Raw genomic sequence first — 23,884 nt, 5'->3', positions numbered from 1 at the left:
AAAGTGAAAGTGAAGTCACTCAGTCCTGTCCGACTCTTAGCGACCCCATGGACTGCAGCCCACCAGGCTCCTCTGTCCATGGGATTTTCCAGGCAAGAGTACTGGACTGGGGTGCCATTGCCTTCACCATTACTGAATACTAAAGTAGCTTTAAAAATAAATGAAAAAGATGTTCATCAGAAGTGGGGTTAATCAACTTGGGAAATGGGAGAAGGAAGAGAAAAAATATTGACAGTGTTCACTCATACATGCCCTGGAGCAGAGGAGGGGTCTTGGCTGTCTGTGAAGTAGCCCCAAAGGCTGCCCCAGCCCGAGGCTGTCAAACATTTCAGATCGCAGTTCCTCCAGCTCTGATCCTGGCTCTCCACCCTCCTTTAGCAGGTAGCTGGCTTCCCTGGAGAAGTGCATGAAAGGAAGGAATGAGGCAGCCATGAAGCTCAGGACAAGAAGCCTCGATCAGGGCTATGCTGGTCTCCCCTGACTCCTAATTGTAGAGAGAGAGAGGGTGAGTATCACATGTGACTGTGAGGATGGATCCTGGAGCCAGACTTTCTGAATTCACATCTTGGCTCACTGCTTACTAACTTGAGCAAGTTCCCTCAACCTCTCTGTGCCTTAGTTTTGACACCTGTAAAATGTTCCCCATGGGATTGTTGGAAGATCAGATGAGCCAATATGCTAACTGCTTAGGATAGTTGTTGGCATGTAATGAATACTCAGAAATGTTATTTGTATTGTTATCATTCTTGGTGGTTACAGCGAACACACCCCTATCTCAAAATGTAGTGGGAATGCAGGTAGGGTTTCACTGTCACCTGTGATGCTGGCTGATACTTTGTCATAGTGGTGTGCATTAGCCAGCAGTGCTTTCAGCTGCAGAAATTCCAAACACAACAGCTTAGACAAATAAAGCTTGGTTTCACCTCAGATTACAAGAGGCCTGTGAGTTGACAGCTGCTGGCCTAGGTTCAACAGCTCAGCCATGTCAAGCCCTGTCTCCATAAGGACTTTGCCTCTTTTTCATGTGTTCTGCCTCAGTGTTACAACATGACTGCCACAACTCCTGGTGTCATATCCACCTGCAAGGCAGGAAAAAGGGAAATGGAGAGAAAATTAGAAATACCAGCCACCTCTGGCTCTTTAATCAAGAAAACAAGTCTTCCCAGAACCCCCCAGCTGACTGCCAATTATATCTCATTTACTAGAACTGTATTATTTGACCACACTTAGTTCAAGACAGGCTGGGAATTTAATTAGCTTTCCAGCCGCAATTAGTGCAGATCATAAGGGAAAGGAAGGTAAGAATGACCTTGCCAAGTCTGCCACTATTTTCTTTATCCCATGAAAGGAATATCCGTGACCATGTTCAGTGAATCAGGAGTGGGTAGTGAAGTTCACCAAACGTTTTCTCAGCAGCAGAACCCTCTTCCGCTCTTGGGTTCCATCTAAATAGAGGCCCACCTGTTGTGAAACAAGAGGCAAATATTGAGCCATGGGGACCACCTGGGAGCCCACATTTTCTTGAGACAGCAAAGCTGAGAACCATGCAGACCAGGATCCGAGGCTTCCAAAGAACTCCTTTCCAACTTTCAAACCCAGACATCCTTCTGCCAGAAATGGCCATCACTACCAGCCTCAGGCCGGTGAGGAAGCCAGAAGCAATCGGGTTGCTGAACGAAGCCCTTGGCAGCAAAGGCATCTCTGCTCATTTCCTCCTGGACTTGTTAACCTGTTTTCCATCTTCCGGGCTCTCAGGAGCACTGGGCAGGCCAGCTGGAGAGTAGGCGACTCCCATGTGTGACTGCCCTAGTTTTCCTTCATGTCCTCTGAGCAGGCCAGGCTGATGCTATCTAGTTCCTGAGACCCTGCAGTGAACTCAGCCCTCAGATACCGCCTCTTGATAACAGTTTCACCTTTTCCATCTCTTTTAACAAATACCAAGTCCTGGCCAAAGCCCAAACTCCTGGCTGAAGACCAACTGCTGGCTGACAGCTCCTTGCTCCTTCCCAGAAGCAAACCTGGTCTGAGATGGCCTGGAGGGTGGGGCAGGGAGAAGCAGGCCAGGTGCCCAGGACTCCCTGCCTGCCCCAGGCAGCTCAGTGCCTTCTCTGGGCCCTGGTTCCCCACAGCAAAAGGAGTATATTAGATGCTTCCTGGGGTTGCTGCTCTCTGCATGCCTTCTGCAGGCTCCCCTGGCTCACCCATCATGGCACCTGGACTCTGCCGCTGTGCCAGCCACAGATTCTGTGACCAGCCATGGGCCACCTTCAGCAAAAGGGTCCTTGCCATGGTCCCAGGCCTCAGCGGAAAGGCAGCTCGTTATTTCTGAGTCTGTGGAAAGTGCACTTTGAACACATTTGCATCAATGCAGGACACAATATCTCCCCAAGGAGGCCAGAAAAGAAGGAAAATTCAATTTGTCAAGACATCCAGCCCTCACGTCCTGCTCTTCCTACCTGCTTTCTTGGCCCCTGAGAGGCAGCAAATCCTCCTGGGCCCAGACAAAGAGGAAGGGAAGCAGATGCTGTTTCAGACGGCATTTTCCCTCAGTTCAGTGGTAGGTTTATACTTTCACAGATATGATTTTGCACCACCCTCCCACCCATCACACAGAGCAACACTTCGACTTTCCAGGGCACTCTCCCCACCCCCCACCACTGGTGCCACCTGAGTCCCTCTCCCAGAAGGACACAAGGTCCCTCCCTGCCCACCTCCTGCTCCTGCTCTACAGCCTGTGAGGTGGTGTTCCCAGGCACGCCATTTGTCTGATGGAGAAACAGGCTTGGGAAGTCCAGCCCCACAGCGGGTGTCTGACCGGGGCTGGTCTTGCAGCCTGGCACACTCGGCATCCCCTGGCTGCACCCTCAGCTCAGACCCATGCCCCCTGAGTCTCTGTCCTTCCCCTCACTGGCACCTTGGAGCTCACTCAAAACGTCTTGGGTTGGTCTCTCCTCCCCTCTGTGAAGCTTATCAGCCCTTTTCTTTTTTTTCCCCAGCTTCTCACAAACCACATGAGACAAGGCTATAGATACAACATGAGATTAAAGGCTGAACCTCATCCAGGTCAGGAAATTCCGAAGGCAGTTGCCCAGTTTATCTCCAGCCCTGCTGATACCCCCAGGGTAACTAGTCTGCTAGTGAGGCGGGGGGCCGGGGGCAGGCATGAACTGCAGAGGCACCTGGGTCCTTGGAATTTCCCGAGGACCAGATGCCCTGACTCCCCACCAGCTCCCAGGGCTGTTGCCCTCTCCCTGTCTTGGGCCTGGTTCCCACTCCCTCCCTTGATGTTGTGTCCTGAGTGTGTCCCTCTGCAGACACACTGTGTCTGTTCCCACCAGATCCAAATATGCTTACTTCCTCGTCCTTCAGACAGGCCTCTGTTGGACTCACTCTACACTGACCGTCCCAGTTGCTAAGTCAGTGCTCAGCCTCAACTCTCGGTAACCCAGCACTTTGGTCCCATGCTGTCCTTGGCTGGACTACAAACTCCCTGCCTCACTCCCACCCCTTGGTCCTCTCCTCACCTACCCCCACACTCACTCCTGTCCTGTGGCCTTAAATACTGTACACACTGCCTGACCCAACTGCCTGCTCAGCCCTCCGCCTCAAGGTCGGACAGGCATCTTGGGCCTGTGAACCCCAACCGCCAGGTTTCCCCAAACCTGCCCCCTACACCCCACCCCTTAGATGTAGGAACTCTTCCCTCACACCCTACGTCTATTATTATGGTCACCTTTCATGTAAACTGGGGACCTGACACCTCTGGCCATCTCCCTGCTACCCTCCACCTTCCCTTAAACCTATCACCCACCTGGACCCTGTTGAAATGTGCATTTGCTCAAAGTCTTAAAATCCCCCTTTGCCCAAGTTCAGGGTCAAAAAAAAAAAATGCTAGCGTGACATCCTTCCATCCATCTTTTTCCTGCCCCTGCCTCTTGCCCCTCTCACTCTATTCCAGCCACCCTTGTAACTGCCATCCAAAATCCAACTTTGCCCCTGGAATCCCAAGGCTCAGTCTCCCCCTTCTTCAAGTCTTCTCAAATAATTCCTTCCCTCCTATCCTATTTTAAACTGCATCACCTCCCTGGCACTCTCTATTCCCCTTTGTGTGAGTTAGCTATTGCTGAGTAACAAGTTAGCCCAAAATGTAGAAGCTTAAAGACAGTATTTGCATGTTTATCTTACAGTTTCTATGGGTCAGGAATATGGGTGTGGTCTTGTTATTCCTCTGGGTCTCTCATAACTTCAGGCAAGCTAGGTTGGGGTCCTTTCAGGGCTGGGTCTGCATAAGGCTGTCTTATGAGGCTGTGGGCAGTAATTGTCTCTTCCCAGGCTGCCCTCAGTCCCTGGCACATGGGCCCTCCTGTGCTGCTCAAAACATCAATGTGAGCAAGGGGAAAGGGAGGGCGTGCCAGTGAGACAGACTCACAGACGTTTGTTTTGTTTTTTAATTAAGTAATTTGGCCGTGCCAAATCTTTAGTTGCAGCATGTGGGATCTAGTTCCAAAATCAGGGATTGAACCTGAGCCCCTTGCATTGGGAGTGCAGAGTCTTGGCCACTGGACTGCCAGGGAAGTCCCCTCACAGGCATTTGTAACCTATTCTTGGTAGTGCCAGCCCATCACTCTGCCTTTCCTAGTCATTAAAAGAAAGTCCCAGGTCCAGTTCAAACTTGGAGGGAGGGAGCTGCACAAGAGTGTGAGAACCCAGAGGTGTGAAGACCTGAAGCCCCGTCTGAAACTGGCAGTCATATGGTTTCTGCTGGTTTGGCTTTCTCATATCCTTCCTTCCCATCTGACGTACTCTCCTGTTCATTATCTGTCTCCTTGAATGCCCTGCAAGCTCTTTGAAGGCCAAGCTTTTCTGGGTTGTTGAAGGCTGTGTCCACACTGTTGCAGCACATAGCCAGCATTGAATAGATCCTTATTGGGTTGGTGCTTCAGGAAGTTCCTGACAATACAGAATAATAACAGCCCTCCACTCTCAGTGACTGTCCTTAATTTTTCCCAAAGTCAGCCAGTGACAGGCACTGAAGGCTGATTTCTGTAAGGGTGAAAGAGGCTAGGGTGTGGGACCCCAGGGCTGGAGTGTGTTGACTACCATGGCCACGGCCAAGGAATGACAGTCCCTATGCCCTCCCTGAGACTCAGTCTCACCCTTGTGAAATGACACTCAGTCGCAGAGCCTGATCTCAGTTTCAAGAGCTCTTTAAAGGAGTGAGGCTAATTCATTCTTTGACATATGGATTTTCAAATATTTTAAAAATTCAAAAATCATAATTTGGTAAAAAATATTTTTGGGTGACAATTTAGGATTATCTACCAAAGCTTTAAATGCACACACTCCTTGATCCAGCAAGTGCAGAGCCTGTAATTGTTGATTTTTCACTATATTCACACATAAATGCAAAGATGGGTGTACAAAGATGTGCAATGCAACTTTGTTTATTGTAGCAAAAGAATAAGAATGATAAATGTCCTCAAGTGAGGGGCCAGATAATTAAACCTGAGCATGTCCACCTGTGGAATAGCACACAGCTATTGGGAAGGCCCAGGAACCCACATGTCCTGATGTGGATGCAACATCATCTCATTTACTGAGTTAATCAACAGCTATTTGAGCATCTACTATGTTCCAAGTATTATTCTAGGCACTAGGGACACAAAAGAGCAAACTCCCTGTTCTTGGAAGCTTACATTCATGTAAACCCATACATGCACGTGCAAAGCACACCAACAAATATAACCATGCAAACATAACAGGATTCTAAAGAAAGCCCAGTGGAGCAGGGAGAGCATGGGAGACTGCTTCTTAGAGCATGGCCACTGAGGAACATCTGAGCCAACATCTGGGCAAAGTGAAGGAGAGGTCAAGGGCAAGCATCTCCCAGATAGAAGGGACAGCCAGTGCAGAGTCCCCAGTACCAACAGGCTTGCTATATTTAAAGAAGAGCAGTCCTGGGGTGGGCGGGGCACTTCCCAAGTGGCTCAGTGGTAAAGACTCCGTCTGCCAATGCAGGAAACAAGGGAGACAAGGGCTCTATCCCTAAGAGGCGACGAGCCCCTGGAGGAGGAAATGGCAACCAACTCAAGAATTCTGGCCTGAAGAATCCCCATGAACAAAGGAGCCTGGTGGGCTGCAGTCCATGGGGTCGCAAAGAGTTGGACACGACTGAGCAATTGAGCACACACCTACAACAGGCTGGAGAAGCCCAAGTGGAGTGAGAAGGAGGAGAAGAGGGAGGGGAGGAGGAGGCAGGGGGAGGCTGAGGTCAGGGAGGTGGGGTGAGCAGAGGTTGGTGGGTGAGCATCAGATGGGTGACAGCCACCCATCTGAGCTGGCTGTGGACTACTTACCCTTCAGGATGCAGGCTCAGGGGCAGGTGAGCTGGTGCAGCTGCTGAGATTCCACCCTGGTGGGGCTGGGACCTCAGCTGCCTGCTCCATGCAACGGGCTGAGTTTTTCCCCAGCACCCCTCTGGGACTGTGGGAAGGGGATGAAACAATGGTGGGAGCCTGAGAAGGAGGCCACTGTGACAGCCTGGAGAGGACAGCAGCTTGGACCAACGCAGACGGATGAGATTCTGAGTATGTTCTGGAGACCCAGCAGAACATGCCGTTGGGTCAGATTCAAGGTATGAAAGAGAGAAGGGAATCACTTGTAACTCTTTGGTCTTTGTCCTGAGAAAGTGAGTGAATATGAACCCTTTTACTAAGATGGGAATAAGTGAAGGACAAGCAAGATTTGGGGATGGGAAAAGTGGAAATTAAGAGTTTGTTTTTGGGAATTCCCTGGTAGTCTAGTGGTTAAGACACCATACTTTCAATGCTGAGGTCACTGGTTCAATCCCAGTTTGGGGAACTAAGATCCTGCAAACCACATGACACAGCCACAAAAAAAAAAAAAGTTTACTTTTGATGCATTAAACCTGAGATGCCCTCTGGGGGCCATGCAGAGAGTCCATGGAGGGCAGGCAGCTTAGTGAGTGGACTTTAGTGGGGAGGAGAGGCTGGGAATAGATGGGGGATGGAGGAGAGTGTTGGGGGTGGGGTGGACTGGGTTTCAAGCTGGGTCTGGATGCGGTCACTGAGGAGTCAGTGTGGGCTAAACTGACGGCCCAGGTTGGGGATCTTTTGTGAACACATCCATGTTTAGTAATGGAGACAAGGAAGGCACACAGATGAAGAAGAGGAGGAGGTGTATCCAGGAAGCCAAGTGAGGAGAGGCCTGGGGATGGGGGCGGAGGAGGGGGTGCGGGTGTGCAGGCAGGTGGAGGAGCAGTCCAGTGCTGCCAGGAGCTGAGTGTACATGGACAGCAGAGGGTCACTTCTGGCCCATTGGGTGGAGGTCCTTCAGCTTTCAGGCTTAGACAAAGCCAGAGTCAGGGCAGGGCGGGGCCCACAGGGGTTGCAGGGGGCTGCAGGGACCACAGGGGCCAGAAAAGGAGGTGGTTACAAAGATAACACCTGTCAAGAGAGCTGAGGGAATTCCCTGGCAGTCCAGTGGTTCAAACTCCATGCTTCTACTGCAGGAGATACAGGTTCGATCTCTGGTTGGAGAACAAAGATCCTGCGAGCAATGAGGCCCCTCCTCCCCCCAGAAAAAGAGCCAAGGAATAAGGGATAGGCACAAGGTCTTGGAGTTTGGGTTTGAAGATGAGGAGCATTCCAGCATGTTCTGACAGGGAGTGATCCAGGAAGCCTGAGAAGTGGGTTCAAGCTGCAGCAAGACAATGCACAAGGCTCAGGAGCTGTGACTGAGTGGGTGGTGCAGACGGACTGGAAAAGGCTGAGTAGGTCCTTCTAAGAGATCTGGAGGCCCAGGGAGGTGGCTGTGAGGGCTGCGGAGGCACAGAAGACAGGGAGCGAGCAACCAGGGTGGCTGAGACCACTGTTGTGGAGAGAGGGTCCTGAACACAGACAGCTTCCCTCACCTCCTCCAGCCAGGCGAGGACTCGGGGGAGGCAGAAAACTGGGCCACCCAAGGTCGAGCTTTGCCGGGTGAATAGGAACATTTGGGGGGCAGTGTTGGGAAGAGGAAGAGAGATGTCCGTGGATTGTCCTTATCACACTCAGTTCCCAGAGCCCTCGCCCATACCCTGCTCTGTTTCACCCCCACCCTGGGGCAGGCACCACTTTGAACCCTTTCTGCACTGATGACAGGGGGTTTGCAGCTGAGGAAGGGCTCAGTAATTGGACAGAATCTCTGGGAGGGGCCATGGGGATTAGTGACAAGGAGAGAAATGCGGGGGTCAGACCAGGAGTGGAAGAGGCTCCAAGGAGCCCAGGACCCTCACTTCCTGAGGACTCAAGTGCTCCCTTTTCTTCCATTGACCTTGGAGATGGCTGCAGTCCCTTCTGAGTCTCAGATCCAATAGTTTGATCCAGAATTTGGAGGGAACTCCAACCAGGGGTAGGAACACACCCACCCCAGCCCTCTGGGGTCCTCATAGCAGCCCTGCCTAGCATCACAGCCACAGCCCACTCTGCCCCGTCTCAGAGACCCTGAGGTCCATGTCTTCCTTGACCTGTTCTGAGAATGAGCAGGAGGCCACGGGACCCTGTGTGTGCCCAGCACTGTGCTAGGCCTCATGGGGAAAGCAAGGGAAGGAGGAGAGGGTGTGCCCCTGGCATCCAGCACTCCTGAAGCTGAGCCCTTTGCTGCCTGTCGCTGCCAGGTGAGTGTCACCTGTGAACAGGTGCACAGGCCTCAGGTGGTGGTGCACACTCACCCATACCAGGCAGTGGAAGACCAGGGCATGGGCCTGGGTGCTGGGTGCAGACAGCTGTCTTTGCAGCCTGGCCAGCTCCTCCCTTGTGTTGGGGTCCAGGGGAGCCCAGCTCAGGGTTGTTTTGTCTCACACAGGTGTCACAAATGTAGAGTGCAAGCTTGAGCCTGCAACCTCCACTCTATGATTTGGCTGGGAGGAGCTGAGCACCCAGGGTCCCTCTCAGGTAGGTGGGAGGAAGCAGCCATGGTACGGGCCACCGGTCCCCCCCATGTGCCCTCGATCCAAGCATCTGCCCTGGCAGCATCATCTCATGCCAGCTGTTTTTCCTAATGGAATCACAGCTTGCCAGACAAAGCAACAACATTCATAAAATGCCCCAGGCATGACAAATCTTCCCTTTGAATGGGTCATTTGCTGAAGGAGATGCCACTGATGACTCATTCCATAGATCAGAGAGTCCTGGCATTACAGACAGCTGAAGCTGAGGAGTCTTGAGAGAGGATTATTGCTGGTCTTTGTGCCAATGGGCCTACGGAGCCAAAGGGGACACAGGTGTGGCCTGTTCAGTGTTAGCTCAGACTCACTTCAGGAGCAGTAGGGAGGCATTTTTGGACTCTGTCCCTAACTCCTGATGGTGGACCACATTGGGAACCTGCCCCCTTGACCCAGACTCCCCAGTGTGACCTCTGGACCAGGATGTCGCAGGCTGCAAATGACCACAGCAATATTTCTGTCCTGCCGGCTCTTCCAGAATCCTGCCACCACCACCCCCATCCAGAGATGGATTCTGTTTCCCCTCTCCTAGAAATTGGGCTGGACTTTGTGACTGCTATGATAAATAGAATGTGATGGAGGGATGCAGGGGGACTTTGGAGACGAGGATACAGAAGGTGATACGACTTTGACTGCCGTATTGTAAGGAAGCCCAGCTCCTACAGGGCTGTATGTCTGTGCCCTGGTGGACAGTTCCAGTGAAGGCAGAGGGTCTGGGCTAGCAACCAGCACCACACACAGTCATGTGAGGAAGTCCATGTGATTCTACATGACACAAGTCATGTGATTCCAGTCCTGCTGTGAGCCACCCTAAGCTAAGCGGAGTGCAGCAGAGACAAGGTATGCCTGCTGAGGACTGCCCATGTTATAGACTCGTGAGCAAAAGAAATAACGGTGTTGTTTTAAGACAGTTTGGGGATGGCTTGTTATTGAGTAATAGACAGTGAGAATGCTGCCCTTGATGATCTCTTGGACTTCCCTGAATTTCTCTGACCCAGGGACGCAGCACCTGCTCTGTGGATGACCGACTGAGAATATGGGTGGACACAGAGTTCCTTGTCCTGGGGGAGCTCTAGTACATTTGGGTCAGTGAGAGCTACTCCAGAGGGTCTGCCATATGTGGGAGAGGAAGTGTCTCATTCCTGGAAGTGGTTTCTATTTATATTTTTTTAAGATTTTTTGATGTGGACCATTTAAAAAGTCTTTACTGAATTTGTTACAGCATTGAAAGTGGAAGTGTTAATCACTCAGTTGTGTCTGACTCTTTGCGACCCCATGGTGTAGCCTGCCAGGCTCCTCTGTCCATGGAATTCTCCAGGCAAGAATACTGGGGTGGGTTGCCATTTCCTTCTACAGGGGATCTTCCCAACCCAGGGATCAAACCCAGGTCTCCTGCACTGCAGGCAAGTCCTTTACTGTCTGGAGCCACCAGGAAAGTTCATATTTACAACATTGCTTCTGTTTTATTTACTTATTTTGCTTCAAGGCATGTGGGAATCTTAACTCCCCGACCAGGGAGCAAACCCACACTCCTTACATTGGAAGGTGAATTTGTAACCACTGGACAACCAGGGAAGTCCCTGGGGGTTTCTGTTTAATGGGAAATGTCTTCTTGGTAGCAAAATGTTTGGTATTAGTTTTGATATTTGGTCATTTTCCCAAAGGTTGTGAGGTCTGTGAATCCCTCCTGTGATCTTAGAGCTGTGGCCTGCAGAGAAATTGCTTTTTTTAAGCCTCCACTGAAACCCAGTAGTGACAGAGCTGCTGTGAGAGCAAAAATGCACTAAGCAGTGTGAGTCAACAGGGTGTCAAACAATACACTGAAATTCCCTGGAATAAGTTTCACCAAATGGGGGTCTGTGATTTTGTTTAGAATTCATATTGTGTGATTACACCTACAGCAGTAATGCCCACAAAGTCCTTTTCACTAGAACAACACTGACCTGTTTTTATGTGAAGGGACAAGCAAGCACTCAGTAGCCCATTGCTTCCATCTCTTTGGCTGGATGGAGGTGCCCTGTATGGGTCACCATGGGGTTCCTGATCAAGGTCACTGCCATCAGTGTGGACAGAAAACATCACTAAGACAGCGGGAAATGTGGGCTATAGTGTCCTCATCCATTTCACACTTCAGTGGCCCACACACATATCCAGCAATTCTCTGCCCTCTATCCCAGCAACCTGGGAACCCACATCCCAGGAGGGCCTCAGCTCCTGGAATGCACTGAGCAGACTTCCCCATCAGCATCCTCTCCTGAGTCTCTGACCGTTGATAAATACACCCCAGTTTGTGAATTCATAATGAAAACTAAAAGCATACAAATAATTGGAACTGGAGAAGGAAATGGCAACGCACTCTGGTATGATTGCCTGGAAAATCCCATGGACAGAACAGCCTGCAAGCTACTGTCCATGGGGTCACAAAGGGTCAGACACGACTAGTGACTAAACAACAGCAAAATCTGAAACACCAAAAGCACCCCCCCAAAAAAAGTAAAATTAATAGTGCTCTATGTTCATTACCAGGACCTTCTTTCCAGTCTGCATCAGTTTCCAGTGACTGCATGGCTTGTTATTATCTCACGGTTCTGGAGTCCGGAAGTCTGAAATCGGGGCTGGTTCCTTTGAGGGCTGTGATGGGAGGATCTTTCGACGGGCTCTCTCCTCAGCTTATGTCTCTTCACCTCACCTTCCCTCTGGGCCTGACTCTGTCCAAATTCCTTCTTTTTATAAGGACACCAGTGATATTGGATTGGGGCCCACCCCAGTGACCTCATTTTAACCTGATTACGTCTGTAAAGACCCTGTTTCTGAATCAGATCACATTCTAAGCTAACAGAGTCAGGACTCTAATATATGGATCTGGGGGGACACCATTCAACTCCTGATACAATGAAAATCATATTTGAGTTTATGTTTCTCCCTTTAGTAGGACTGAGGATGACTGCACAGTAGCCTAGACCAGCATCAGGGTGATTTGGCAGGCAGAGGGCAGAGGGCACTGCCCTCAGGCCAGGAGGCCGGCTTTACCCTGTGGCCTTGGCCAGTCTCAGTGGAACCTCAGTCTTTCTGTGATAAGGCTTAGACCGAGTGGTCCCTTTGGGCCTTTCTGTCCCTGAGATTGCTCAGGGTCACTTGTCCCTGGCTTTAGTTCACATGAGGCATGGAGGCCTGTGCTGGGCCCACTCAGTGTGGGTGTGAACAGAAGTGTGGCGGACACCGGGGCACTCAGCCAGGCTGCTCAGGGTGGATGTGCTAAGGAGACACCAGTAGGCCTCCCGGGGAAGGGCCAGGTTCTTGTGGGATCAAGAACAAGGAACCCTAGTTTCTCTTTCCTGCAGACTTTCCTCACTGCCAGCCCTACAGGAATTTCCCTTGAGGGCTGGATGGTCAGAGAAGAAGATGACACTCCTGAAGGGCAATGACTAGGCTTAATGCTAGAGCAGAGGGCTGGGCAGTGCATGATGAGAGGCTGGTGCCCCTTCCCCCAACAGCTGCTGCAACTCCAGAGTAGAGAGTGTGGCTGAGGGACCATGGGAGGCTTGGCAGGGAGGGGCTGAGGAGTAAGTAAACACTTTGTCTTCCTTGCTTTCGCCTCTTCCAGGGCCTCAACATCAAGGGCCAGATGACAGGATATTCCTCTGCCCCCCGCTCCACCCCCCAGGGGCAGCCTGGCTGGCCCTGACACCGGCTGGTCCAACCCACTGCCCAGCCCCTGCCAAGTGTGGCAGGTGCACACTGGGGCAAAACTGAGCAGGCATAGCCCTCACCATGGAGGAGTGGGGATGATGCACATCTCACCTAGCACAGCAGGGAAGCCAGCCCTGTAGCTGCGGTGAGGCCCATCTGTTTCTGGGCACGAGCCCCAGCCTGGAGCTCCCTCAGGGAAGCACCCCAGGAATGCCCAACAAGGGCTTAAATCCAACAGCAGATCCTAAGTCTGGGACAGTGGGAATAAATAGTTGCTTAGGCAAGTTTCACCCTAAACCAAGACTTGGGGACAGTAATTCTTGCAGAGCAAAGATGGCTGTGTGATTGCTTACTGTCAGGAGGTTTGCCCAGGCTTCCAGGGTTGGGGTGCGGGTCCCACTGCTCTGGTCTTGGCAGCACCTGGCTCAGCCTGCCCTGCCCTCCTCTCCCTAGGCCGCCTCCTGTAGGCCTGGAGGAGCTGGGCATAGGGGTGAGGACCAGTGGGACCATGGCCCAGGCTTCCAGAAACACATGGGCCACGGGTCTGGAGCTCACCAGTGAGGCAGAGGAAGGGGAAGAAAGGACAGACAGCTCAAATGGGTTGTTGCTCCTAGCAGCCTGTAGGGCTGCCCTGTGTCCCCTCAGTTCCCCTCCCCAGCCCTGCAGGCAAGCATGGCTGGGTGGCCCCATTTCTCACCCCTATCGATTATGCTGGCAGAGCCCTGCAGCACAGGATGTAAATCATCATCCTTGGGGTATTTAACCCAGGGAGGGTTAGCTGGAGGTGGCATCCCTTATAAATCCTGCATCTGATGTTTTTATATTAATTCCTAGAGTAGCCAGATTACTTTTTATTCCACTGACTATTTATTCCACTGACTTCTTCATTGACTAGGAGACATTTCTGAACAGTGCGTATCTTGTGGAGCATCAGTCATTTAGTGGGGTGCTTCCTCTGGTTGCAAGTTTTTTCATTAATGTAAAAGGAATGAAAATTCCTTTGCTTCAAAGACTCGGTCTTTGGAAATAACAATGCACAGGCCAGCCAGAGTCACTGCTGCCAGGACCACCACCGCCATGTATATGCGCTGTCTGGAGGGGCCTGTGAGCCTCTGACTAAGGGGCAGAGTCCCCTGGCATCCTCTCTTTCCTCTTTTTCCCCAGTCCCCCTTGGCCATGCACAGGACCTGAATTAGCCTCTGTCAAGGGACCATGGCTTGGCAGAGACCAGGTCCCCGAGAGCCAAACACGTGGTCATCAGGATGATGGCAATAACCGTCTTGCTCTGAGGACCCAGTTGAAGACATGGGTGTTAGGGGAAGAAAGCTGTCTGCAAATACAGGTGTGTCCCTGCAGAGGAATGGAGCAGGCATGTTCTGGGTGATGGTGACAGCCCACTTGCTTTGCAGATGAGAGAATCATGTTTGCTGGAGACTCTCTGAAGCTCCACCCCATGCAAGAGTTGGATGGCAGTAGAATCCAGCCAAAACAAAGAGATGACCACCCTTTACCTGCACAGTGAGTGTGCTGGATCACCCAGTGGACTCAGTTGGGTCTGAGTCTCCCATGAGGGACCCAGCTGAAAAAAACGGGTGTTAGGAGGAGACAGCTGTCTGCAAACACAGGTGGGTCCCTGAAGAGGAGCAGAGAAGGTGAGTTCTGGGTGGGCTCCCAGCAAAGCCAGGGCCATGGGCATCAGCCAGGGGCAGATGGAGGCTGCAGAAAGGGAGGAGACACAGAGGAGGGGAGGCTCACTGGGAACAGGGCGTGCGAGCAGCAGAGTGAAGCAGGCACCTTCCATTTTGAGATCCTCACCTGTGTCTCTCCCATTGCACCATGCTCTGGGCAGCTGATCCCCACCCAGTGGGCCGGGTACCAGCGGCATCAGCAGCCCCAGGGATCTAGTCCCGAGGACAATGTGTCACCCTACCCCCACACCCAGAGTTAGAACCTGGGGGGCAGGCTCACAGTGTGTTTGACCAGCCTTGCACTAGAATTTGGAAACCAACAGTGAAGTGAGGGCAAGAAGCCCAGAGAAGGAACAGCTGGGTTTGCACCTCAGCAATCTGCCTGGAAAATGGGGCACTGCTCCCACCCAGGCGGGTGTTGTGACCCTGAATGAGTTAGAAGCTCCAGTCCAGGGCTGCCCCCATGTAGGTTCTCCACAGCCATGAGCCATTCCCACTGTGCTCACTCAAGGCCGGCCTCCTCTTCTAGGAGAGATGATTCAGGCCTCAGAGCTTTGCCTCCCAGGGAAACCTCACTCAGCTTTTCTTCCAGGGGTCAGACATGCATAATTCAACCTTTAGGATTTTGAGATTGCTGATAAATTACAGATACAAATGGGTAACCAGGCAAAGCCCCTCTGCAGCCTGGGTATCCACCTGGGAAATAAAACAGAGGTCACTCCCTCCTGCCCCCCACCATAGGCAAGGTCGCAGGAGCCCCCAAAGACGAAGGCTGCTTGCATTTGTGGGCAGCTGCTTCCAAGACAACCGTGAAGAAAACAAAAAAAGGTTGTGAATGGTGTTAGAGAATCAGCTGTATCCAAGCGTCTGGATCCTGTAAGGAAACAATTATGAGGCAGGAGCGAAGCTTTAGAAGATCATAGGTGCTTCATCCAAACTCTTCTCTTCCATCCCTGAGGTGGACTCCTGATGAGGGTCTGGGCAAGTCCCAGGAGCGAAGGAGGTAAGCTCGGGGCCCCGGGGCGGGGGTAGGGAGGAGAGCAGGCACCCAGGTGCCTGCTCAGTCCCGGCCTCTCTGCATCAGTCTCCCTGTTCATTCATTGCCTGACACAGCCATGGATGAAATGACTAGGACAGGGAGTGATCTGGCCATTTAGATAAATACATCTTGTAGACCAGCCATCAGGTTCCTGTGGGTAGGAGGGGGTGGGGGTTGGGGAGGGGAAGGAGAGTTGCTGTGAGTGAGGAGGATGCTTCTAAGCTTCTGAATCAGCTTTCCATGAGACCCCAGGGATCTGGGGCAAAGAGAGGGTCTGAGACAGGCCTCTGAGGGCCATTGCTAGGGGGTGGGAGATGGAGGGGCGGAGTGGGAGGGCAGAATTATCCACAGACGTGGAAAAGCCGAGGTTCAGTTTCTCAGTTACAGCAGTTTCTCAGTTATAGGAGTGGTTGAAAATGTGGTTCCGGGTGTCCTCAGAAGTCACCTAAGGGAAACGAGGGGCCCTCCCTGAAATCAGTGTGGAGTCTTGGTGTATTGATTGATTAGAACCTTTCTCCTGCCCTCGGGAGATGTCCTGTGTGGAGAACAGCACAGACACAGTGGTCCCTTCTCTCCCATCCCCCACCACCTGAGTGCTCGTCTCACAGCTGTACTAGGAGGTGGACTGCTGTGCCCACAAAGTTCACATGGGCTTCCTTTCAGTTCCATCCATGTGGTTTCCGTGAGCCAGGTCCTAGGCCTTCCTGTGGGCCCCCAGCCCACCCACACCCACGTGTGGTGGAAAGACAAGCCCAAGTTCTGCCTGGCTCAGCCAGGGGGCCTCCCTGTGTGGCTGAGTCACAGCACAGACAATCTGTGGTGAGTTCTTCCATGGTAGCCTCATTCAAGGACAGGCTACAATTCGCAGAGGTTGCAACTGCATCCACCCCTCACAATGCAGCCCCTGTCTTGGGGGGCAGGGCAAGGGCTGAGCAGCACACATAGGGTAGTAGAAGCAGCCCCACCAGTGGCTACTTGGTGTCCGGGCTGGAGCTGGGCAGAGAGCAGCCGCAGGGCTCCCTGGAGGTCCTGGGACAGAGCCCGGGATGGGCAGGTAGGGGCCTGTCTCTAAGCCAGAAGGGAGAAGCTTCCAGACATGATTGCATCTGACCTTCTCCTCATGTCTCCTTTCTCTGGCGTAGGGCCTGCAGTGAGCCCAGCTCCTTCGTATTCCTGGGCTTCAGCGTGGGGGAACTTTGTAAAGTTTCCAACCCACAGAAAATTGCCAACCTCTGTAGGCTTGAGGGGGACCCACGATCTCCACACAGAGCCCTTCTCATTCCTGTGGACCTCTGTGGAGAGAGGAATTGGGGGTGGGGAGTGGGAGAGCTGCTCTGAGTGAGGAGGGTGCTTCTACGCTTCTAAATCAGCTTCCTGAGAGACCCTCACCCCCAACCCTGCTGGCCTGGAGCACTGAGGTCTTCAGAACCTTCCAGAACATTCCTCAGTTGAGCAATCCCAGCCCAGGGCCAATCCCCAGGGAACCTGGAGAAAGAGAAGCTCCCCTTGTTGAGGATCCCGGTATCCTTCTGTTTAAAGGGCCAGAGGGAGGAGAAGGATTCTGAGCTTTTAAGAGAAGGTCTCTCAACAAAACACTTCCTGATGCTCATCTGACACTAAAAACCTATTCAAGTCATAAACTTCTCCTGTGGAACACGTCTCAATAATGTATTTATCTAAAGGGCATCTGTGTTTGGTCTCAAACTCAAATGCTCCAAATGTCAGGCCCTGAATGATTTATTTGGGGCCTCCTGTTCCCTCCCTGTGAATTGTCTTCCGGCTCCAGCCCTGCTCCTGTCACCCTTTCCACTGATGTTTACAGACTCAACAGGCTTCTGTTCACACCAAGGAGGCAGCCCAGAGGGAGTTGGGGGCAGAGGGGTGTGAGTGTGCACCGGTAAGGACTGATGCTGTCACAGCAGATGGCCCTGCCCTACCTCCTGCCTCCTGAATGCACCTTGTGCCTCTGCCCAGGCTGTCTTCTTAGCTTCCAGGGCCATTCCTCACAGCAGGTCATCCAACTAGCACCCTGAGTCCTCATCATGTCCCCACGGAGAGGGCCGGGAGATAAATCCAGCACAGTTAAACCAGGAAGCAGGACTTCCCTGGCTGTGCAGTGGTTAAGACTCCATGCTCCCGATGTAGGGGATATGGGTTTGATCCCTAGTTGGGGAACTAAGCTCGCACATGCTGCAGGGCATGGCCAAAACAACAACAAAAACAAAAACAAAACAGGAAGCACACTGTGTGTGTGTGTGTGTGTGTGTGCTCAGTTGCTTCAGTCGGGTACAACTCTTTGCGACCCCATGGACTGTAGCCTGCCAGTCTGCTCTGTCTGTGAGATTCTCCAGGCAAGGTTGCTGGGGTGGGTTGCCATATCCTCCTCCAAAGATCTTCCCAACCCAGGGATCAAACCCACGTCTCCTGCGACTGCTGCAACGCAGGCAGATTCTTTACCACTGAGCCACCAGGGAAACCCAGGAAGCATACTGGGTTCCCTTCAAATTGTTTAGATGGAGCATCTGAGTATTGGCTAGGGAGAGTGGTATCCTGGAGCCCAGACTTCTGAGTGACAATTAAGAGTTGAACAACAGAGGGGGCCAGAGGCAGGCAGGAAGACAGAAGGAACAGCCAGTGGAGGTCAGTGGCCACAGAACACGTAGGGAGTCTGAGACCATTGGAGGCAGGGTGGCTCGGGAGCAGAGGGAGGTAGGCCCTGGAGAGGGGCTAGATGCTGAGCTCCCAGCCCCAGCAAGCAAGCCCTTGGGTCTCAGGCTGCTGCACAGAGTCCCCTGACAGCCCTTCATCACAACATATTAACATGCATGAGCTCATCAGCCCCTTTCCAAAGAGGCCCCTGAGAACAGGGCCCTCCAACACCCACTCTGCCTATAGGAGGCAGGGGTTTCAGTAGACGTGGTCAGGCTTGGTGCTGGGTCTGCAGGGGAACAGAAGATTCCCCAGGACGAGAGAGAGTGTGCCCAGGGGGAACCCCAGCAAGACTGCTGCTGTTGAGGGTGGGGGTGGGGGCTCTGGCACTTTCAATCCACCAGGAAACAGAGTGGAAGCTGCTGGATCAGACAGCCCACTGGGACTCAGCAGGCTCTGGTTTCTCTGCTCTCCCCACAGCGGGGGAGGTTTGGGCTAGGAGCCTGCCCAGCCCAGGAGCCCCAGGGAAAAGCCGGGAAGGTGTTTCTTAGAGCATCAATGTCCAATAAGTACATAGCCATGTATGACTACTTAATTTTACATTATTGTAAATTCAGTTCCTGAGTCGCACCATCCATATCTCAAGTGCTCCACAGCCACACTTGGCTAGTGGCCCTCACATTGGATGGAACAGAGGAGGAAGTTACCACCATCACAGAACATTCTGTGGACAGCACTGGGGATGAAGGCCAGGCTGGCCAGCTTCTCAGCAAACAGGGGTGCTGAGGGGTGCCCACCTGGGCTGGGTGAGGTGTCTACAGCAGAGCTGGGAGCTACCTCCCAACCATGCACCTAGGTTCAGATAGCCACCTTTAGGGAGGTGTTAGAGAGGAAGCAACGGTGGCACCCTAGATCTACCCGAGACAGCACTCCCCACCTCCCCTGGCCACCTGGGGCTGCTGCCATCACTGAACAAGGTCTTTAGGAGCACTTCCTGGATTGGGGTGGGGAGAACGGGGGTCAGTCAGTGCCCTGCTGCTCGTGGGCTTGTCTGTAAGCACAGGCGGCTGGGGGAGCCACACAGGTTATGCCCTCCCACAGGCAGGTGGCCGGCCCCCCTCCCCCTCCTTTCCAGGGACGGCGGCACCCCCACACACACACTGCCTCAGCACCCGCAGGCCTGAGATGGATGTAGAAGCAGCACACCGTGCCTGGAGCTGCACCCACCCCATCCTGGGCAAGGAGGCCTCAGAAGCCATTACAGGACATTAAGTCAATGGACTTCCTATTTGTCAGCACACCAAGAACACAGCAGACTTTTTCCACTCCTAAAGATTGCCTGGGTCAGAGCATTCACTCTGCCAATCCTGCAGGCTGTAACCCTCTCAGAGACCAGAACTGCACCTTCTAGAGGGGTGAGGTGAGGCTGCCAAGGAGGTGCTTCATGGGGAGACAAAGACCCCTTATCCCTGCTGGGGCAACAGAGGAAACCCCAAGGCCCACCCTGTCACTTCCCCCACTCCCTGTGGGCAGCACCATCCCCAGAGCTCTGTCTTCTTTGCCCAAAGTCAACTCCCCGGGACATCCGCCCTGACAGACACCCTGCCCCATGCCCCTCCCCATCTGGGGTCACTTGTGAATGCTCTGTGTGTCTGTACCTTATGTGTTGGTGATTGTCCTTGAGAAGCACCCCAAAGGAAGGGTCTTGGCTTAGCTCACTGTAGTTTGAAAAGGGTGCTGGGAAAATAGTGCCCAGCAAATATTTATTAAATAGATGAACTTTTCAAGAAGAAGAGTAAATGGTAAATGTGCAGATCAGGTGAAATACAGACTCGGATGTGAATTTTTGAGCAAAAACAAGGCTCAACTTCATGCTTGTTGATCATTTTAGGTTACATGGCCAGGGAGGGACATTCAAGGCCCCTCCTTGTAGACCCTGGCTAAGCAACCCTGCCACAAGGCAGACCTCCCTGGCTTTGTGATTCTGCCCACCTGAATATGACAGGTAGCATATGCTACCTGTCACCAGTTTTGTTTTGTTTTTCCACTGTGGGCCACAGAACAAATCGAGAGGCATCATCCATCTTACCTGAAGGTTTTGTCATTTCAGTCTGGAAACTGGAGAATTCATAAATAGGTTTTGTGATGGTAAAGGTAAGCTTAATTTTTCATTCACCTCTAGCTAATAACTGATGGAGAGGTTCGCCTTTGCTTCTAGAAGCAAAAGGGAAAAGAAAAGGCTTCCCAGTGACAGGATAATTTGTCAGAAAGTTATGAATGAGCACAAGCAGGACTGTATAGGAAGTGTGTATTGAATGATATGACATACTGGCTTCTAATTGCTGCTGCCTTTCTGATCAATAATACATGTTTTCAAAAAACCTTCTGTTTGCATTTACACAATGGGCTGTAACTACTGCAAAGGATCCATTAAGACCTATTTTAAAAAGTGCATTCGTAAAAACTTGTCTAAATCTGCATTACGAGGCAGATTATGAAACTGCCCTGGGAGATGTTTTTTCTAAAGAGCATTCAGGTCATACCTGTTGGACTGGCCAATTCGAGCTCCCTGTTACTGCTATGGCTTGCTTGTAAGCTAGGTCAGTCCTTCTCTTTGGTGTCCTTGAGGCAAGAGGCAGGCACTGCCAGGCCTGAGGCCCCATTAGGTTCCAGTGGTCTCCAGCCAGTGGTACCCTTGGGCTGGGGACTTGATGTGAGCAAAGCCCCCAAAGCCTGGGTGAGGTATGAGCAGAAATCAACCCACCACTCCCGAATGTGTAATTACATGCTCAGATAAGTGCTGCAGTGGTAAAGAGGACTCTGGGGTTCTAGGGCTCTCTCTCCTTCCACTGAGAAAGCTGTAGGTCCTGTGGGGAGGGCTGGAGACAGGCATTGGCTCCTGCAGGCTGGTATCATTGGCTGCCAGCCCCATGCAGGTGTGACTTGTTACCTGTGCAGGTGGGAAGCCAGAGCTGGGGCAGCAGACAGCCCGTTTTAGGGGTCACCTGTGTTCTGTGCTACCTGAGCTAGGTCCACTGACCACTCTTGCCTCAGCTCAGCTTCCACAGCTGACGGGAACCAGTGATAACAAGGACAGCTCCTGCCCATTGCCTCGGATTCACCTGTCCTCAGGCACCTAAAGGGAGAGAGCTCTGCTTTCCTGAGGCCCAGAGATGTTGCAAACATGCTGAGGTCACACAGACCAGAGAGAGATGGCTTCGATACAACTCAGAGCCTACCTGCAACCTTCACACCAGGTCACTGCCCCCAGCCTAACATCCAGACAGCACCTTGGACTTTAGAGGACCCCTGGAAGAAGAGCCAAAAAAAAAAAAAAAAGCTCATTTTCTAGACAACCAGAAACAGTGCTGATTCTGTCAAAGCTTCATTTGGGTTCAGCCTCACAGCACTGCCAGGTAGTTACTGTATTATTACTCCCATGTTCTAGTACATGATGAAGACCCCAAGGCCCCAGTGATGCAGCTAGCCTGGTTCTTGTGCTGTGGGGAGGAATGGAGAAGAGATTCTTCCAGAGAAGAGGGAGGGAAGCAGGCGAGGGAGGAAAAGGAAGAACAGAGGAAGGAAGGGAAAAGAGCAAGGTGGGGCCAGAAATTCAGAGGAGAAAAACAACTCCATTGGGGTGGCCCATGGAAGGGTGACTGGGGCAAAGAGTTGATGTCAGGCCTCCTGGTGGAGATGGGCCTTGTCTGGGACTCATGGGGGTCTCATAGATATGCAGGACCCAAGGCCAGAAAGCCCAACGCTTCACCTCTGCCCTCTCCTGGATGATTATCTGGTCAGGTCTCTGGGCATACACATGGGGGCGAGTGTACATCCGTGTCCTGCACATGACACAGGTATATGCTCATGCATACATGTGTACATACACAGACGGGGATAAAACTACACATAGGAGGCTCCCTGGACTTTTTTCTAAGAAGAAGGCAATACCCCCTCCATAGTCTTAGATGTCCTCTCAAGACCCCCAAGGGTGGTGGTGGGGAAGGAGTGGAAGGGCCTGAGGGGATCAGGCAGGAGCACAGTGTCCAATGGGCCCTTGAGGTGGTCACCCAGAGCACGACTGGACATCCGGCCTGACCAGTGTCAGCCAAGGCTTGGCTGGGGCAGTTCCACAAGGGTGGGGCCAGTTGGAAAGAATGCACCAGGCCACCCCTCTTCATTCTGCATCCTCCTGTCACAGAAGTCTGTGTGTAACAAAGAAGTCTTTCTTGGGATCTCCCTTCCTAACTCAGGTCCCTTCGCTGTGCACAGGCCTGAGCAGCTCAGCCTTGGTGGTTACTATTAGCACCAGAGGTAGCTCGCCCACACCCAGGGGAATCCCTCACAGCCAACTCCAGCCCCAGATGTCCAAGAGCCTGAAGCCCTGGGAGGGTGAGGCAGGCAACATAAGGTCTGGTGGCCGCAGGGTGGCTCTCCTGAGCTGATAGCACTGTGCCCTGGCCTTCTGCCAACAGGCTGGCTTGGACATCTCAGGGGGCAGAGCCCCCAGCCAGCCTGTCTTGGCAGTTCCTCCTCCTCATGGCGAGTGACTTCACTTTGACTTCATATCTGCAGTGATGTGCACAGCTCTTACTCAGCTCTGAGCTCAGCCAGGCAGGAGGGCGCAGCTCTGTGCACAGCAGGAAGAAAAGACCCTGAAATAGGGGCACCTCAGGCCTAGGGACCTGGGATCCTCCCACCCCAAGCTCCCATGTGCATCCCATTCCTCTGTGCCCTGGTGGGGGCTAGACCTCAAAAGGCAGCTGGGAGGCGGGAGGAGAACAGTGGACTTTTCCCACAGGAGCCTAGTACTCACCTCCCCTCTCACCCCAGGACCTCCCATGTTAGGGACCCAGAGTCTTCCCTCTTTAGTATCAGATGTGTTTATAGGCATCATTTCTTGGTGCAAAAATTAAATTCTTTTGGGCTCCAGTTCCTTCTTGTTACTTGCTCTGCTACCCTGTCAGCCCCACATCCTAAGAACTCTAATGTGTGGTGGGGGGGAAAGGGTATTACCCTCCAAGCATTCCGTTAACGCTGGCTCCAGGTCTCTTTGAAAGGTGTGCCCGGTCAGATCCCTGTTTTCATTGGCTGGACCAGTCCTAAAGAGGGGTTCACAAACTAACGCTAGGACACCCCCAGAGGGACTACAGAAGCCACTCACCAGGCGCACCCCTGGAGTGCACAGAAGGCGCCGGCTCAGGGTCCCTCGCGGGGGCTCTTCCCCTCCTCCCACCTTCGGCCGCCAGAGAGGCCGCGCACCCACCGCACCTCCCCCCTCCGTGAAATGGCGGAGGATGCGCCCGTGCCCGGAGCCTGGAGGCGGGGCACCTGCCTGGTCTGCAGGTCCCTTCCGGCTCACTCCCAGCCAGTCCGCCCAGAATCCGCATCCCCGCCTGGTTTCCCTGCCCTCTCTGGGCGGCAGGGAAGGTCGAAGCGCAGAGACAGCGAGAGGGCGCACAGGCTGAGGAAGAGTGACTGTGCGTGCGGAGGTGCACGGCTTGGGGCTGCGGCTGCCAGGCCGGTACCCGGATCCCGCACCTCGCCCCTACTCGTGCCCCGCCCGGCCTGCACCCCGCGTCCGGCTCTGGTCTACTAACCCTCGCCCTGGGGTAAGCGCACCAGGGATCGCCTGGGGAGGTACCCGGCGCCCCGCCTTTACTTCCGCACCCTGGCCCCGCCACCCCGCCACCCCGCCCCCCGCCCCACACGGCCCTCACTGCCCCGCCCCGCCCCTGCTCTCGCCTCGTGCGCAGCCCGCGCCCTCCCCGCCTCAGTCATGTGCTCCGAGCCCCGAGCACAGCTGCGGAGAGT

At 53.0% G+C, this 23,884-nt stretch overlaps 1 long non-coding RNA gene and 1 other non-coding gene across 2 annotated transcripts; one reads left to right on the top strand and one right to left on the bottom strand.

Moving 5' to 3' along the window:
* Positions 1 to 271: 271 nt before the first annotated feature.
* On the bottom strand, positions 272 to 23,737 carry LOC122691387. Its single transcript, XR_006340403.1, has 6 exons — positions 23,671 to 23,737; positions 23,087 to 23,172; positions 21,310 to 21,379; positions 1,310 to 1,461; positions 924 to 1,079; positions 272 to 389 (listed from the first exon to the last, which is right to left on the bottom strand). It is a non-coding gene; the product is annotated as an uncharacterized LOC122691387 (long non-coding RNA).
* TRNAE-UUC lies at positions 6,789 to 6,861 on the top strand. The gene has a single exon. It is a non-coding gene; the product is annotated as a tRNA-Glu (tRNA).
* Positions 23,738 to 23,884: the final 147 nt, after the last annotated feature.

The sequence above is a fragment of the Cervus elaphus genome, unplaced genomic scaffold (assembly GCF_910594005.1).
Source record: "Cervus elaphus unplaced genomic scaffold, mCerEla1.1, whole genome shotgun sequence".
Lineage (NCBI taxonomy): Eukaryota > Metazoa > Chordata > Mammalia > Artiodactyla > Cervidae > Cervus > Cervus elaphus.
The sequence above is the reverse complement of the archived record's forward strand: the minus strand, read 5'-3'. Positions and strand labels throughout refer to the sequence as shown.